Raw genomic sequence first — 18,936 nt, forward strand, 5'->3', positions numbered from 1 at the left:
GGCCCTCGGCGTGAGCCGCCTGCCCGCGGGCGCTGCCGCTTCCCCCGCTCCGGCGGCGTCGCGGGGCGAAGCCGSCTCGCCGTGCGCGCCGGGGAGCCAGGGCTCTGCGCCCTCCTCTTAAAGGGAGAACCACGGCTCTGCCTTTTCCGATCTCTTTTTCTCCCCCCTTGATTCTTCCCCGTTGTAGACTGTTAAAGCAACGCTAGGAGACGGTTATGCCTTGCGACTCGCTTCTTCGGCGCTCCTAACGCGCCGTTCAAACGTTAGGGTGCGGGGGGAAAGCCTCGCCGCGTAACAGCTGAGGAGGCTTTGGCAATCGCCTGCGCGCCGTCCTGCCCACGGGCGGGGGGAGCGGTGCTGCGAGAGCTGCTGGTGCTTGCGCGGGCATCACGGGAGGCGGCAGCTTCTCCTCTGTTCACGTTCGTGGTAATTCCGTGCGTTTCACTTGTTTATATATGATGAATACAACACGTTTTACCGCTCCTCTCTTTTATAAGGCTATTAGCGGTTAGATGCATCAACATAGTAAATCTTGCTTGAACAGAAAAAATTCCAAAGTAGTTGCTTCTCACGCAATTAATTTGTCTTGAGAGACAATTAGTGCATTTGACAAGGGGATTAGCTCTTTTTATAGACTGCTTTATGTTGCCGTGAAAATGGCAAATTGATAATTGTTACACAGAGCTTTAAATCTTCATAACGAATACACTGAGAATAAATGACCTCAAATTAGAACTGTTAACATTAAATGAGTAGATGCTAAACATTCAAACTTGTGCAGCTCACAAATGAAAATTTGACCCCCAGTAATGCAACTGTGTTTTATGACTCAGGTATTCTGAAACCCTTTTGTTTTTTCCCCACTTGCATTGAGTAAACTTAAGTATAAAATGTTTAGATGTACATAATAAACAGTATTTATTTGTATGAGTTATGAAAAGGGATGACAGGGTACTCTATGAACAAATTAAATATAAAACAGTTTTTAAAGCCAAATAAGAAAACCAAATACTCATTTCAAGGGAAACAAAATCTTACCACAGGTAGTATTGATACCTTAGGCAACAAACAAAATAAACCCGTCATATTTTGAGAATTTTACAGTTTTATTATATTACAGTGGAAAATATTTTCCCATGTATAGGAGGGGAGGGTAGATGGACGTAAGTAACACATTTCCTGTTAGAATTAGTGGTAGAGATTAATAAATTGGTGATGGCAGTGGGAAGAGAGCAGCAACTCGTATTTAGATACGATACACTTCTTTCACAATTTGTCTTCTGAATGATCATAGCTGTTGCTTTTGATTATTAGGACAAATCTGTGTGCATGCATGTGTTTTTCTTTGTGTAAATGTGCACATTTAAAATAAGCATTTTGCTGTATCTGTTATTTTGAATATTGGTTGGGCTGCTTAAGGGCTCTACATTTCTGCTGGCCTGCTATTAYAAATAGGAACTGGCAGTTCAGAAGGACTACATTGAACACTCTTGTGAGAATGTTGAAATGAATCGACTCCRCTGTAATTTTCCTTACCCCTATATWWAAAAGAAAAGGGCAGGGTTACCATGTCAAAACTGTGCAATTCTGTATTATGCTGCTTCTCTGAGCCCRAGCATTGATTGAGTAATTTCATCAGACCCACATTACTTGATTGCTTAGAAGTTTCCTAATGATCTGTATGCTGTAGGAAGAATCCGAAAGTCGTGAGCAGAATGGCAATGATATTGTGTTTTATGAGGCTATTCAAAAAGTCGCTCTGATTTATGTAGCTCGAAAGCTCCAAAGTCTTTGAGATTAGCCACGCTGCCTGATATTTTCTTCATACATCAGTTGTCCCACACTCCTCACTCCCTGAACAGGAGTTTAGAACAGTGCTTTAATTAAGCAGGGATTAGGTGGCATTTCTTGTCAACTGTACAATTTGTATGTGCTTTGTATCTTCTACAGTTGATGGTCTCATGCTTTTATATTTTGTACTTTGTGCTCATTTTTCCCCGGACATGTGCACAGTAATATGTCTGTATGTGCATATGGATGTTCTAGTCCACATACAGAAGGATTTGTGCAAAAAGTGTGTGTACTAGATGCAGCAAAATCACTTAAGTTACCTATCACATACTATGGTACTGAAGTTCTTGCTGAAAAAATATACTAAAAATTTTCGAGTGYAGAACTATGCAACAATGGTTAAGATATGGTGATTACTGCAAGTAAGCAGATATACTCACTGTATGTTTACCAGTGGCTTCAGCCATAGGTACCCAGTTGTGTATTGTCCTGAGCTTTTCTTTTTTTTAATGGCAAGTTCAGATTTTTTTTTCCTTTAAGAGAGAAAATTTGATGTCCTCTCTCCTTCCTTCTCTCAGCTTGTAAGCTCTTTGGGGCTAGGACTGTTTTGTTCCTGGTATTAGAAAAGTTCTTAGCAGTGCCGGGTGGTGAGTGAATTCATCCTTTAAAGCTTTTCCGTAGTGTAGATAATAATATCAGGGCAATTGCATGAAGGAGTTTGTCTCTTACTTCTTCCAATAAGACATTAGCGTCCTTCAAATATAAAAATTCTTTGTSAGGGAAAGGGAATCATAGCTTGGTGATACCTGTGTTTCATCTTGAAAGCTGTTGCACTGCAAAGCACTTGGCTTTTTACATTATTAACAGGAATTTAATTTGCTGTGCAACTGGTAAAGCCTTGTTAGAAAGTACATAGTGTATGTCAGTAACTGTTCATTATTCTCACGTTAATTTTGTAAAGTACAGGATACAAATAGAGAGATCTGTATGTGCGTGTAGTACCTGTGGTTGCTACAGATTAGCCTTGAGGTCTCTGTTTTCCCATCTCTAGAATGTGCCAAAGTGACTGGTCTCTTTTAAACGTACGTGCCGATGAAGACCTGCAGCACAGTGGGTTAGCGGCCAGGAAGTTTTGTTAGTAGCTATGTTCCACTTAAATGCATAGTGTGCACGACATGGTTTATGTTTCTATCTGTGCGTGTTTGTCAGAGTCCAATGCTCTCTGACCAGCTTCTTTTAGATATTCCGCACATACAGATGGTGCAATGTTTAAAGTTTATTTTGAAGATACTTGATGTTATATGGGATTTTTGATTTAGTAGAGTGATTCAGCATACTGAAATCATAATTCAAGTGTACACTTACACAGTTCAATCACAATACCAATGTGGTTGTCATTACTGGCCTCCATAATATACTCACTGTCATGACACTAGGTGTCCCCGATTGCCAGGGAGGAATACGTGGTTTGAAGCCAGCTCAAGCCCACTGCTTTCTCCAAATCCCTTTGCTGGTTGTTGAGGTTTTTATACTTTGTGTTGGGTTGAGCCCAACGCATTCACTTCCCCCATGCTGGTCTGGCTATCTCAGGKAGACGTTTGCATTCCTTGGATCAGCTCAGGCAGAAACATTCAGACCTGGTCTATCACTACTTACCTGAAACAAAGGTGATCCTCTGCCCCCCTCTGGGTTGAGAGATAAAGCCAGTTCTCTGTGCCTCCACCATTCCTGAGCTCATGGGTACCCTGTCCTTGCCCTTCTGCTCTGAGCCTTCTTCCGTTGTAGGGGTTATTCCCAACCAGTCACAGCATTATTTCTGAAACTCTCTCCCAGGAGCTCAGATTTGCAACAGCATTTCAGGTTCCTATAATGTATTTTAGTGCAAGTTCCTCTACAGCTGAAGAGGGATCATTTTCCGTGCAGTAGATTACTTTGCTATCCTCCCAGGATGTGTTTGCCATTAGGTGTCACTGCTTTCTGGAGTGTTTCTTAGCGATCACCAGGGCCTGATCCAGAGGCTGGCATAATTTAGGTGAGTTGTTTTGTTGGTTTTGGAAGATTTTAAATTGACGCTGCAGCTTGCTTACTACAGCGGGCTCCTTTTCGTGTTCTTAAGTAATTCTTAGCATTATTTCTAGATCTTTGTCCTTTACAAAGTCATACAAAAATAACATGCCATCCTATTTCAAGTGGCTTCCTAACAAATGCCTGACATGGCAATCACTGATGCTGCTGTGTGCTTTGAAATGACTGCTTATGGATGTGCAGTCTTTATTCTCACAATGCCATCTTTGAAAAAACACACTGGAGGAAAATCTTTTAAGACTGTGACTGCATAAACCTACCAACTAAGGTTCATTTAACTTAATGAACAAAGGCATTAAGTATAGTTCTCTTCCACTCCCTGGCCCTGTAAAGCAAGTGGTATTGGCAGGAGATGACTTTTGTAAGCCATTAGGTTACTCCCTAGATATAGACCTGAACTTGCATCATTTTTTTCCATTTGATATATAGCTATCTATAATCTGCTGTGACAGTCTTTTTTTTTTTTTTTTTTTCCCTCTGAAATTTATTGGAGGCTTTTGCCTTTTGAGGTTTGTATTTTTACTCTTTTGTCACTGCTACTCCATTACTTTGTTGTTTCAGCATGCTAAAAGGGATTTTAGAGTGATTCGTAAGAAGAAGCAGTTTTAGAATTAATCTCTTGACTATCAGTTCTAATTATTTTCTGTAATTAACGGTTCAAATTATATATGGAAACACAGTAAAACTTCCTTTAATAACCCACCCTCCAAACATAGTTTGTGTTTATAACTTCAGCATTCAAAATACTTCTTAGTCATAGCCATTTACAGATGCTTTTTGCTCTTTCTAGTAGTACTCTTGGGCCAATTCTTGTAAAAGAAAACACTATTCATAAAATGGTTTATAATTGTTGTAAAATACAGAAAATAATCAAAAGTTTGAAACCATGTTTTGTAAGCATATATTGTAATACCTGATAGCTTACTGTGTGAAAGATACTGTTTTCAGGTAATGCAGTGGTAATGAGGTTAAACTAGGATACCTCCCTGCCTCCCAAACTCATTTGTCACCTTTTGGGTTTTAAGTATAAATTTGAACTCCCGAAGGAACAAGTGGTTATCTAAGCTGATGAAACTGGAAGAAAAGTTGGACTCCGGAGGCACTATAGAGGTTGTATCAGACTTGCCATGTCTGTTCAAACCGAGGCAGCCCCACGCCCCTCCAACGTTGCGACGCTGCTGTCCAGGTCAGGGCTCCCATCGTGCTGATGCTCATCTTTCCGAGCCCCAGATACGCTTACGTGTTTGTTGGGTTTGGAAATGCCAGGAAGCTGTTAGGACAGTCACAGCCCAACGGTAAAGCGTAGGCTGYGGTTTGCTGGCAAACCGTACTGTGGCTGCTGGGGTCTGGGCATAAATGCTCGGGTTTCTCTTGTAGCATTCTGCAACCTGTACTGACTGGCTGTCTAGCAATTAGCTTCCTGCTAGGCTTCTTGGATACAGGGGCTATTTCTCTTCTTCCATGATATATTTTTTTGCCTTCTTACACCATGGACTAAGTCCATTAGCAGGTAGAAGTTGACCTGTTGCTCGAGTTACAATGGCTTGTTATTGCACTAATGTTGAGTTTGGCTGCGCTGCCTGGGTAGGCTAGTAAAAGGTATTAGAGAAGGTGTGATAGGGAGCTGTTGGAATGTGATCCTTGGCACTGAATATGTGCTAAATGCCTGTTAAGTAAGTGTGCTGGTTAAGCTGTCTTCAGCACCAGGTAATGAAGGCCTGAAGAAGACCTCAGTTCTTGGGCATCCGTGCTAAGCAGCATGCAGAAAAGAGGAAGGAAGTGCTGTTGTCTCCCGCCGTGAGGCCGAATTTAACTGTGTATTCTTGGCACAGAGGCGGTAAGTTAAACATAGAGATGGAAAATGGAAGCACTTTGTGGAAGAGTGGGTGAGGAAAAAGTTTTTTTTCTTGCCTTACCTTTCTGTACTTCAGTATCTTTCTGTGAACCCCCGCAGGACTGTTTTTCTTCCATTACAGGAATCAGGTTTTGTTTTCCAGTTATTGTAGGCCAAGCGGTTATGTGAGAAATGATGGAGTGAGGGGAAGATTCTCCTGTGTCTGAAAGCACTATAATTAATAATGGTTTATGTGACTTGGAGAGTTATTACTGGTCCGTATAAATGTCACGGAGGACACGGAATGAAATTGAAGGTTAGGAGATGAAATGTGCTGGAGTTTGGATGGCAGTTATAAAACTTGGCAAGAGATAGGGCTTGAAATAGTGCAGCATTGTAAGGTTCAAAATTTATATCCTCATTTCAGTGATAATATGCTTAATTCAGAGATGGAAACATTTTGTGTTCTGTACTGTACTGCTGAGCGCGCTTCGTCTGTATAGGCTTGTTCCTGCTTTGGGATGGGGTGAAGGCATCAGCTCGAGGAAAACGTGTGCTGTGAGCTTTAAGTGTTGCACAGAGAGACCCGTGAAAAGTGCCAAGTGCTTAACAAGGAAGAATAACAGAGTAACTACAAAATTTCTATATAGCATTAAAGTTATATTGGAAGACTGTGATGCAGAGACAAATATTGTAGTATTAGTCAGTTGTGAACGGATTGATAGCGGATTTGTAAGTGCAGGGTTAGATTTAAAGTAGATTTTCATTGTATGCAGTAGTGTGGGAATGGCAGGGAAGTAGGGTGGAAAAAGAGATGAAAGGTAAAAGTTTCCTGATAATTATGCTAGGTTTATCTTACAAGCCATACTCAAGAGGAAATTGAAAAGGAAGCTGAAGAAGATGTGAGGAGGGGAGGAAAATAAGCCACCAGTTCTCCGTTTCTTCCTCTTTAGGAGATGTGTAATATTCCTGCAACTACTTTGCTAAGTAGAAATGATCAGAACCAGAAAGGGGAAAATGTGAAGGCATAGAATTTAAATGAAGAATTATATGTGTGTKTTAACCTATTAGATAACACTCTGCACTGAAATGCTAATTATTCCTAATTGTGATATTTGCTTTGCCCATGAATAAAATATCACATATCTAATGAAATATGCAGTGAAAATCGTTGTAAAATTCTTCTTGGAATCTTTTACGCAGATTTAAAGGATTTAATCTTTTATTTCTTCATTGCTTTTTAAATCATTAACTTTCTGTAATCAGTTGGATTGCTAAAGCCACTATCCAGTGAACCTTACAATAATTGCTTGTTTTGCAGAACAATTTTTTGTTACTCCAGCCATATCTTTCTCACAGTGGAGATGGTGATTTTATTAAATTAATTCACTTGTGATAAATCAAAACCAAATAGCACCACTCTGGTGATGTGGAAAGTAACTCTGGATTTTATTGCTTTGTAAGAAACATACAGAGCAGAGGATGGCTTATCAGCAGAGCTCAGTGTTAGGCCTGGGTTTGTTGTACTTCTGTATACAAGTGTAATAATAACCACTTTGGCAAATGAGTTTTCAATAGAAAAATGAAAAACGGGGCAGGTTTTCCTGCTTCAGAATTCCGACACTCAAAGCCTGTGTTCAGGACCTAGATCCAATAATAGAAGGTAATTTGATTTGTTTTTAAAGCACTCAGGCAGTCAAGTCCCATTGATGTCTAGTAGAGCTTAGGCTTCTGAGCCGCTGAGATGTTCTTGAAGACATCAGTTGTCTTTCTCAGGTGACAAGAAACTATTTGCAGARTTACCGAACTGATTGCAACCAATACTGAATGTAAACTGGCAGTATACCAAATGCTCAAAGCAAGCAACAGGGAGATCTCTAAATCAAGCACCATTAAAAGTGGACATTTGTTGCTGCMTGCTCTTTGCCTTATTACATTCTTCACAATGTTCCAGTGTAAATGTTTTGGTATGTTTTAAAAACATGTTATGTACTGGAGAGGTTGTTAAAGAGAAAAAGATGGCAGGAAAGATCTGTTTCTAAGTCAGCAAAGCCTGTATGTATATATATAAATATATATACATATGTATACGTATATGTGTATATACATATATACTGCAGACTGTTTAATGAAATGAAAGGTTTATAACTACTGTTGGGTATTAAAATACATGTACTTGTTTACTTTTATTCATTGTTTTTATTCGCTTTTGTGTATTCCAAGTTCATGGCAGGCAGCTGTGACGACAGCTAAGTTCTGTAGTCTTAAATATTTTTTTTTCCTGCCCATGAAGAATAAAATTAAACAGATATGAAATAAGTAACATATCTGTTATTTGGGCAGATAAAGCTGTATGTTCTTTTTCTGGAATTCCACTTATTTGGCCTCTTTTGAGACAAATATACATCCAAATATATGATATTGGTTGCCAAGATTAATGTTAATCCTTCTTTAACTCTTTCCTTTGTGGATCTAAAGGCCTAAGCAGTGTTGTGGAATACTGAACAATATACTTGCCATAAATTCTTTATAGCAAYGTGCTATTTACGTACTACTAAATTTTCTAGTTCTATGCTGCAGCGTAATAGCTAGCAATGTGGTATGTATTTATGTACAGAATATGCACTCTTTTTCAGTAAGTAGAGGGCTTACTCTTCTTGAAAATGTTTGCCTGGATTTTTTTCTTTAATTTCAAATGMAAATCTTTTCCTGGCCTGTAAGTAATGGCACAGAGACTTGGAAGGCTTTTTACTTACAGGCAGGAAGTCTTAACATGAGTATCAATTGGGAGATGGCACCCCACCGTGCTAGAAACTCTACAAATAGGAAACAAAAAGTTTGGTTGTCAGAAGATCTCAAGATGAAGTGAAAGAAAGGACTTGAATCTCTCTGCAGCTCAGATATTTTGTACACCAGGAGACAAAGTTCCGATCTTTTGGGATGTTTTGAGAGACAAATTCTTTCATTCGTGTTTGTGAATGATCAGCTAAGGGTATAAAGGCACAAATGTATGTAGCTATATGTCAGCAGGAGTATACTGAAAGTATACATACAGTGTGGCTGAGCTCAGTAATTCCGTAGTGTTTCGTCCTTTGTTACGAAGGTGACACTTAGTGATGTGGTTTAAGATAATTATTAGGAAATTAAGGGCAGAAATGTGTATTGCCAATGAAATTGATTAAACTGGCAAAATAAAAAGTCATTATCATCTGTTGTTTTCAACATATTTTTCTCTGCCTTTACCTAGTGCAGCTTGTGTGCCCACGCTGTCTGTCTTGCACATGCTTGTGCTTCCTTTTTGTGGGAGGGAGGACACAAATATTTCATAATACAGTTTTGGAGATGTCTAGGTAGAAAGAAGAGAGCCCTAGGTGGAAAAAAAATACATGTTGCAAAACATCCCCATTTRTTTAAAGGAAGTGTTTAAATATAATCAATGATTCGGAAAGCATCCAAAGCCTCATTAGTTAGCCTCATTTTGTTTTTAAAATGTTATTTAAATATTACTGAAACAATCTAGAGAATTGCTAAGCTGTCCTGTTATGGAATTGGATTGCATCCTGCACAGATATGAGAAATACACATCTACTTGAAAAAGTTCTCTCAGTTTTGCCGGTTGTTCAACGAATGTGGTGACAACTTGAAGCAGAACGAAGGGGGATGAGGGGGAACCTGGGCAGCAAGCAAGAGTGGACCATATCCAAGAAACYAGCTTGATAGGGAATGACTGGGAGGTCCAAAGCAGTGAGGCATTGGGGTGGTCTGAACCATTACCATTAAGAAGAAGAATAAAATACAAAATGTGCATTGAGTAGAACAAATCTGGAAATACTGAGTTTATATGAAACTAAACCGTAGATTGGAAAGTGGTATTGTTTCTCCCTGCCTGATCTCCGTAGTTTCATTTTAAATTATTCCATTTATGTGGTAGATTTTTTTTTTGTTCTTTAGTTTGTAAATGTTCCTGACCACTCCTTCGCAGAAAGATGAGGTTCATTATAGCTTTGGATTATCTAGTACCTTGTATAAATAAGATGTACAAACAACGAGTGGTGCTCAAGTGCCATCTTTCACCTCTCTACACCTAGGAAAGCTCCAACTGTATTGCGCCTTGCTGTGCCTTGGCGTTATCCTTCTGATTAAATAATCTTCCTGTGCTCTCTCTGTGCAGTAACTTATTGCTGGTCTGTTCTATGTCTGCGTGTAAGCTTGGCTACTGTGCCTGGTGAGTGAAAGGAAAGGAAGCGTAATGCCATAGCCTSTGCTCCAAATCTGACCAAATTTAGGAAGGAAGTAAAGGAGAAATAGCAGAGCATAGTTCTGGTTTCAAAGATTATAGTGTGATTTGTGGACAGAGATCTAGGTTTCTTCTCCTCTCTCGAATAGCTGTATAGTTCTTATTAAAAAATAAACTTCTCTTCAGTGAAGCTTTGGAGTGGAACTGCTTTTATGCTTCTCTTGCTGCGTATGTGCTCATTAGGGCTGCTGGGGCTAATGTTTGGTTTTCTGCCAGTATCAGCCTCATCCAACCTCCATTCGCAGCTATGAAGGGACAGCCACTGACTTGTGTTTCCTTTAGATGAGACACATTAAGACTTGGGGTTAATGGATTTTTAAATATATTTCTGTTTGAGATCAATGATCTTTAATAATAGGGCTGAATGATATATGGGAGGACAAGGTAAATACCTCCTCAGGGGAAAAAAGATAATGATACCAATTGGAAACTGCTATTGCTGCAAATCATCTCCTGCTGGATTTAGGAATAAAAAAAAATGTTGTTCATTAAAGTACCTTTTTTCTTTTTTTTTTCTTTTTTTTTCTTTTTTTTTTTTTGGTCATGCATTTCCCCCCATTTCTTGTAAGACTGCCAAATGTCCCTGAGGCTAGAATTAATTGGCTCTTTGTGTTGTGTCAAGTAAGGAGTATGACTGTTTTGAGAAATTACTAGGTTTATAGACTTCTGTCTAGAACATGAAAGGGAGAGAGTGGCTAGTCTTATATAAACTAGATCCTTACATTTTTTTTTTTTAAACCAATAGCTTGGAGTAGAATAGAATAGAAATGAATAGAATATTGAAATTGTCCATGCTTGTGCTTTGCAACTTGTTAAAATCATTCCTATAACCCCCAGCTCTTCATCCTGCTAATTCTCCCTTTAGAACATGCATGTTTGATTTTCTTTTCCTTTCACCTCCAGGCGTCTGCAATGAAGAAGGAAATATCTGCCAGTTAGAAATAACCGATACTTGTTTTTAAAGGCACCTTCTAGTAAGTGCCGTGGAAAGGTATTTTGTTTTTGTTTGTTATTTTAGAGATACAGTAGAGGTTGCCAGTTGAGGTTCATTTCACAAATTCTTTCTGACCACTTTGAATTCTAATGTTTTTCACATCTTCATCATTTTCAATACTGCTGTTTCAAAGGACACTTCTTACAGTAGCAAGAAGTCAGTGGACAGCAACGGATACAGATGTAAGCTTTGAAATAGCTCTTTTATGGAGGGTTTGAGAAGTATGTCTTGGAGCTGCTGCATTAAAATTCCAAAGTGTTAGCTTAAATGTAATAATGCTCTGACAAAGTGCTACTACCATCTGCTAGGGAGGATTAGTACTATTTAAAAATCTCCATAATTCCCAGAAAGAGTAGAGTAGTCATGGAGTGAAGAATGTCTAGCTCTAAATTAATATTTAGTTCAAGGATTCACAAACTCTGTGTGTAGACCACTGCCTACTAGAGATTGAGTCACACTCTCAGTTCACATAGATTGGTAAATATTTTTGGTACATGAATAGAGTGATCTCTACTTCTCTCACAGTGTGGAACTTGGCCCTCAGTTTTGCAGCAGAGTCCTTGCTATTTGCAGTGACTTCTCATTCACATCATAGTAACTACAAATGCATTTTGTATGGCAAAGAAACAAAGAAATGCGCTCACTGTGGGTATTTAGAAAGCTTCATTGATTAGCCATTCCTTATCATTTAGTTCTCATCACTGAGAAGGAGTTCTTTGCATAACATCCCGTAGGGCTTTACAACTTAAACAGCCTTTTCTGTATCTAAAAGTCAGTCGTCCCCCCCCCTTAACGAATGATCTGTTGTTTGAAATGTTCTCAGTAGCAGAACCTCTCCGTCCCCAGACGTCTCGCAACTGAATATGCAGACGTAATTCAATCTCCAGTAAGAACAGGGTCTCAGACCACTTTCCAACCTATTCCAAAAATCAACATAACTTGCTGTTATCCGCTAGAAAATGATTTTTGCAGCAGTATTAAGGCTGCTGTACTCATTGGAACAAACAGCTAAATTTTGCTCAGTGTTTTAAGGTGGGAGCAAGAAAAGACATCTAGTAATGACAAACTATAGCTGTCAATCTGCTAGTTTAGGAAGATCCATATGGAGTGAAGAAGTGGAGAGAATGAAAATTCTTCTGTAATCTATCCTGGGAAAAAATRGCTAAAACTTTAGTTTTGGAGGTATTAAAAGATGCACTTTGAAAATTCCAGTTGAGAAGAAAAAAGAAAACACTGCCACCAGAAGCATTTTGGTGTCTTTCTCTTCCTTTCCTTAAGGGGTTCACTAAATTTTGCTTTGTTTGCATTCTTGCATGGAGTGTAACTGATGGTCTTGAATAGCTCTGCAGAGAAGTAGGTCATATCTCTCATGTGCCTTCAGCTGAAATACTTTATGGTCAGTACTACTTCCTGGGGCACACATCTTTTCTGTGTGCCTGTTGGTACAATGGATCCCTGGTCCAGCGGGATTCTCTTCTGAGACCAACTCTCCTAGGTGAAATAGCAGTTCTTACCTTTAATTCTTATTTATCGGTTTTCAGTGCTGAAAGTACAACTGGGACTGAYGGCTTATTTGAAGAGTCACGACTCTCTCTTGTTACTTAAGGTACAAAGAACTTGACCTCCCCCGGCGCCCCGCTCAGGAACTCTTGCACCTTTGCCTGCTTTTCACGTGGAAAAGCTAATCACCTTTGGGAAGTAGCTTGCCTGAGACGCGGCACTGCAGAGCCAGGCTAAATGAAAGACTTGGCTGTTTCTTGCTCAGTCCAAGCGACTGTGGTGTTTTGCACCATCACTGAAATATGTTTTAGTTTATCCTGTGTGAAAGAAGGAGTTCAAAGAGCTGACAAATAGCGAACATGTATTTGAGGTATGGTGAATGGGGGCTATTTGTACTGCGAGAATATGGTCTAATCTTAAGGGTGATTCTTGTCATGCTATTGCTTTTTGCTAAGAAAGGCTTTTGTTTCCTTTCACTTCTGATATATACACGGAAGTAGGAACAGAAGGATTTTCCACATTTTTATTTTAGCGAATAATAGGCCAATGAGATAGAGGTGCTAAGTCTGCAGCCATCAGTCAGGACACCTCTCCTTCCCATGGGGACTTAGTGTATCCTGACTACCTGCTAAGTAAGTAGAGCTAGACTGGGTGCTAAGTAAACTAGGTGAACTGCCTGGTCACCCTTCATGGCAACAGTCAGACTTGTTGCAACGTTTTCCTCCGCTTGCTTCCTTTTGCTTAAATGTTTAACTTAAAAAAAAAAAAAAAAAAAAAAAAAAAAAAAAAAAAAAAAAAAGTGTTAGTGCTGATAGGTTCAAAGCATATATGAGCAGAGACCACAGTTTATAAATCAACAACTTGTGGTAGAAATAGTGAGGGTAATTTCCACGTACTGAATCCCTTATTTTTTTGTGGTGACACACAGCTATTTCTAGCAGCTACCTTTCTAATCACTCCTCTCCTATTCCCAGCACCTTGGCAGAGACCGAAAGGGATGGGTTTCACCAGGAGCAAAGGAAGGAAGGACTTGTTATAGTAGTACTGAAGAATAAGGGTCAGGGAAGGGAGAAGGTGGCTGAGATGTAGGTGAATAAAATAATGTTTCTGCCTCCAGCATAGTGCTTATGTTCCAGCTGTGTCTTCCTTTAGGGTCACAGGCTCTAAACATTTTCTTTCTTTTTTCTTTTTTAAACTGTGCAGAGAGATGCAAGCTGGTTTGTGAAAATTTTTTGGAAATGTTCAGAAGTGTAGCTCCTCCAGTAAACTCTGCTCAGTACCTACCTCTATTTACAGATAAGCAAATACCTTTTAAAAAAAAGCATGGTTGCCAGAAGGTAGGACAGGTTGGCTGAGGGCAATTAATGTCAGGGGACTAAGTGAGAAGAAACTGGGAGTAAGCTAGCCCAAAGCTACTCCCATGTTGGAGGCAAATTAAGTGCTTTTCTGCCAAACCACTCGTGGTGGCTGAGCGCTTGTGGCAGACTGCGTGTATTTTGGGGTCGGTGTTGTGTTGCCCTCCTTTCACAACCTCTCACCAAATAACCTAGCTCATGCCATGGCCACACTGGCCCTCCTAGTGTATATGCAAGCTGCTGCCACCTTTCTCTTTTCTCGGAGATTTTCTTTCATCTCACCCCATCAAAAGTTTGCCTTTATTCTCCTACCACAGAAGCCACTTACAGGGGGAGCTGAGGCTTTGCCTGTGCATCAGCAGTTTCTTGCAGTGATCAAATATCAAGGGACAAAGCTAGGCCAGTTGGGCATTTTCTGCGTGTTGGCATTTACTAGAAGCAGTTGTGTGGGTGTCTTGCTCTGTCTCGGGTCAGTTCTTGCAGACTGAGATGGATACCTTAGTTACATGTGTCATCAGAGTACTGGTATTGCCAACAATCCCCTTGGCTTTTTAGAGACCCAGAATTTTAAGATAATATAATTGTATGTTTGTGATTGGAGTGTAAATGTTTATGTTGGGAACTGGTGTGCTGGTAGGAAGAGGGAGAAGTTTCTGGGGTAACAGCTTTTCAGGCAACAGCTGTCACTGAAATTCATAACTAAACCACAAGAAAAGCGTACCTCCTGTTCTCTAGTRCTGTTCCTCCAATAGCATTGGTTAGTGTTCATGTTGTGGTAATAGTACAGTCCCACCTGAGATCATGGCCTTGTTGTTTTATGTGCTGTCTGTGTACATAGCAGAAAGCAGTCCTTGGTGAAGTTCCTGTCATCTTGCTGTCTTGTTGTTTCTTGTCAGCTTCATTTTCTTGGTCTCATGCCCCAGGACAATGCTCTTGTATTTCTGTTGCCAGAAAGGCAAGGGAAAGCTTAAATAATAGTTCTAGCTTGAAACTGTGGGAAATGCTTCTGCTCCTGTTACCTCTTACTTTTCCCCATCTGCGCTGACAGATTATAAACACAACATAATTTTGGGAATCAAAGTACTTATCAAAATCCTCTTAACATTGCTTATTTATCAGTGTGCTCCTTGTAGAACAGGCTTTTTAGGGGCTTGCCATGGTCTGTGCAGTACTGTGCAAAGTAATGCCAGCTAGTTCCAAGGGAGCTGGTATCATCTCCATAGTATAGTACAATACCTTTAAATGGCATTGGTTTGGGTCCTAGGGCTAACTTGCCTGGGCACAGTGCCAAACTCGCTTCCTTTTAGTCTTAGTTTAATATACAGTCTGTATTCAACTGCTTTTGTACACAATCAAAGTGAAAAGGAGATAGAGAAGTTTTTCTTTTAACCTCTTTTTTCCCTAACCTACTGYGCAGCTAAGTTTATGCAGCAGCACGAGAAATAATTTTGCATACATTTGCTTTTATTTCATGCAAAGGGATGTTTTTGCCTTCAGCTGCTGACCACTGAGTCAAGTACAGCCTTGAAATATTCTTGAAGTTTAAGTTTTCCTATTCAGTTAAGATGAGAAAGAACTTGTCATTGTCTCACCTCACCTTCTGGGCAGCCTGGACTACAGCGTCTGTTTGAACATTTTGCTGAATGTGGATGGAACTTTATTCCTATGTTGCCTATGGGGAATAGCTCCTGCTAGAACAGYCATCAGAATAAAGACTGCTGACCATGCTCATTTTCCTCACTTTTTAATTGGAATTTGATGAAAGGAAAACATGATTTTCAAACCAGTCACACAAACTAGGCTACACTTTCAAGCAGGGTATAGCTTACATTATTCTCATAATCTCTGAGGATTGTTGTTGCTGCTAACGCAGTCTGATAGAYGTGCATGTGTAGATAGTATGTTTGTTAGGGTATCTGGCAGAAAATTTGGGATTTCTCATGTCATTCATGTGAGAAAGCTGCTGCTGAAAGAGAATGAAATAGAATATAACTCTTATCTTACAGATTATAATTTTAGTATAAACATCATGTCCTCTGTTGCAGAACATTTGGAGAAATACGTGTCTACCACTAGGCCTGAAATCTGTTACACTCTGCCTTTTCAGGCTCCTTCTGCCATGACTTCTGAAGTCAGTATGAATCATTTCATTGGCTTTATTGGACTTTGGATCACATCTTCTGTTTATGTGATTCCTTCTCATCCTTCCCTTCTCCCTCCCATCAACTACTTCCTTGCTATTTTTATTTGAAGTTATTACTAGCTGTCAATAGTCATGAGCAGCCTTGCAGTAATATGCATTTAGTATTCAGGCATCTGTGAATGAGAGACTACTTYGGGAAGGTTTCACATTTTTAAGTCTTAAACATAGGTGGCAATCTCACAGACACATTATTTCTGTTGTTGTTAAAATCTTTTGCATTGCTTTCCCATATTATTGTCTCAAGATGTAAAAACTTGCTTAGGTAGTTAGTTAATTTTCAGTGGGCATAATGCCCTTCTGAAGCAACCATCTCCATCAGCTGTCACAGACAGGACCGTTGACCTACACTAGTGTCTGACCAGGGCAGCCTTGTGTACTTACTGCTCTATTTTTTATTCCTCTGAGTGAGGATGCCTATTTCCACTAATAGAGACAAAAAATCAGTTTTATAGTTAAGGAGTAAGACTGGGATTTGTGAAACGTGATTCAATTTTGGGCTCTCTTGTGATTTTTGAGGATACTAACATTTAAACATTTGARCTGTCAAGATGAAACCATCAAAGACTCTCTGTGAACTTAGAGTAGCGTAGGCACTGTGGTACCTTGCTCAGCTGCTGTCTTTGACTTGTTGAACCTCTGTTTTCCGCATGGATAGTTACAGCTCCTTACTGAACACTTTTTTTTTTCCCCCCTTGTCTGCTGAGTTTGCAAGCTSTTCAGGTAAAGCACTGTCCCGTGCTATGTGTGTGTGCAGGGCCAGTCACAATGAAACTCCATTTCAGCTGACAGCTTTGGAATTTACTGTACAACTGTTAGTCGTGAAAATGGATTTTTTGCATCAGTGACTAGAACAAGCTATTCYGTTTCAGGAATGCAAATTTGGATGCAAGCAACGAGCTTATTATATGATAGGCTTCCAAGATGATTGTTTGGGAGTGATGGAGTGGGACCGTTCACCAAGTTGTACTGCAGGACGGGAAGTGCTCGTGTGGGTTGCGGCTGTTACAGGCAGAATTTGGGGCTTCAGGTGTAAGTTTCAAATACATATGTACATTTACTAAACAGTGAAGTCCTAGTATGTGTAAAGCTGGCTATGACGCAATGTTTCAAATGGTACTGTAAATACATCTCCATGGGTATACGGAATTATGGTTGCTCTTTTACATATTCTTATCAGCTGTTGCTGGCAAGCTTGCCTTATATGAAGAAATTGCTCAGTTTTGCATTTGTTGCACTGTTTGAATGAAAATTTGGATATCCAGTTTTAAAATCTAAAACTGAAATTTGTATTTTGAATTACCAGTTTGTTTRTTTGTTTTTTTTTTTAATTATTCTGGCATATAGTGCTCTAGGATTTTAATTCCACCAAATAACCAACTAATTAAAAGAATGCAAAACTCAATCAAATTACTACACAGAAATGCATGCCTCTCTCTAAACTGGCTATATTTCAGGTGAGCTTTACAGGCTTCTTGCTTTTCATGTCTGTCTTTACCCACCAAGGTGCTAACTTTAAACACAAAGGTATTTTTGGGAACTGCACAGCCATTGGAAATTACAAGAGAAGAAACTGCAATAGCAGTTAACAGGAAGTCTTAGTGTATTTTTGAAGGGAGAGGGACCAGTAAGTTGCTACTGTCTGAAAAAATAAACAGCATCTAAAACAATCTTGCTTATGTATCAGTTGACTGTCAAAGTAATATTTATTTAAAAACAGTCCACAGTGGGCCATAAAAATAGTCCATTGACTCATCACTTATGTTCAGCTTTCAAATATTTTGGAGGCAAAAAGGTTCCGAGTTATCAGGAGACACTAGTATCAGAAGGAAGGAATTAAATCATATTGCCCAAGCAGAGAAGAAAACTTTTCTTTCACTGGGCAAATTGCATTCAAGACAACTGTTTTCTCAGCATATTGTTACTTGTATGCTGTTAWTTGGACACCTTTATCTTTTTCCTGATCCAAATAATGTCAGCTCTTAAGTTCTGAAGAGTGTTAACTGCTGCCCTGTGTTGTGACCAGAGTTTTTATAGTTGGAGAGTCACTCTCTTCTTCTAGTTATCTGTCCTCAGGTGGATGGGTCAGTCTCTCCAGTTGTGTGTATGGTTGAAAAAAAATCCCTTTAGCCTTTTTTTCCTATTCCATTTGTGCTTTCCTTGTACGGGTATCTACTTTTTGACAGATAGAAAATATATCCTCTACATATTTTGTAATTTGTTACCCCATGGGGATGTCTGTACACTGAAGTCCATGGGTTTGCATCATAGTAGCCTTAAAATATTTAAAAGAATTAAGTTTGAATAAGCTCTGAGAAGTTTATGTACTTCACAGCTTATTTTAAAGTAGTTCAGAGCCTTCATCTGGAAGTCTGTCTAAAATAATGAGTACTTTTAATGGTATTTCTTGTCAGGCAAAGCAGTGTAAATATAGGACTTTTTAAAGTTGCCCAACAATTTTAAGTCTTAAATGTTAAGCATGTATTCACGTTGTAGGATTTGGATTGTTTATTATGCTAGCTGAATTAATCAAATCCTATTTAAAATACTCATAGAAAGAAATGTCAGCACTCAGTGTAGAACTTTAGCTTTAGGAATAGCTTCTGAGCAAACAAGGTCAGATTAGTAGCACAGATTAGAAGCAAAGGATAATACTATGGTTAAAGTACTTGACTTGCACTCAGACGACCCTGGTGTTTTTCTTGGCGTTTCCACAAATTCTTGGGTGCCATGGGGCAAATCACTGGCCCAGTTCTATTGTGTGCCGTGTGCCTATGGAGCGAGTAGCACTGCCTATGTCAGTACCTTCAAAATATCATTTTGGAATTAGTGGGATCTATAATATTTCCCTAGAGTGTTTTTTTTTTTTTTTTTTTTTTT

At 39.4% G+C, this 18,936-nt stretch overlaps 1 protein-coding gene across 1 annotated transcript in view; it reads left to right on the forward strand.

Moving 5' to 3' along the window:
* The window catches only part of GRID2 (glutamate ionotropic receptor delta type subunit 2), a 689,884-nt gene that overhangs the window by 1,024 nt on the left and 669,924 nt on the right, over nt 1-18,936 (forward strand). The window lies entirely within an intron of this gene.

This window comes from Rhea americana, unplaced genomic scaffold, assembly GCF_003343005.1.
Source record: "Rhea americana isolate MKP2758 unplaced genomic scaffold, rheAme1 scaffold_157, whole genome shotgun sequence".
Lineage (NCBI taxonomy): Eukaryota > Metazoa > Chordata > Aves > Rheiformes > Rheidae > Rhea > Rhea americana.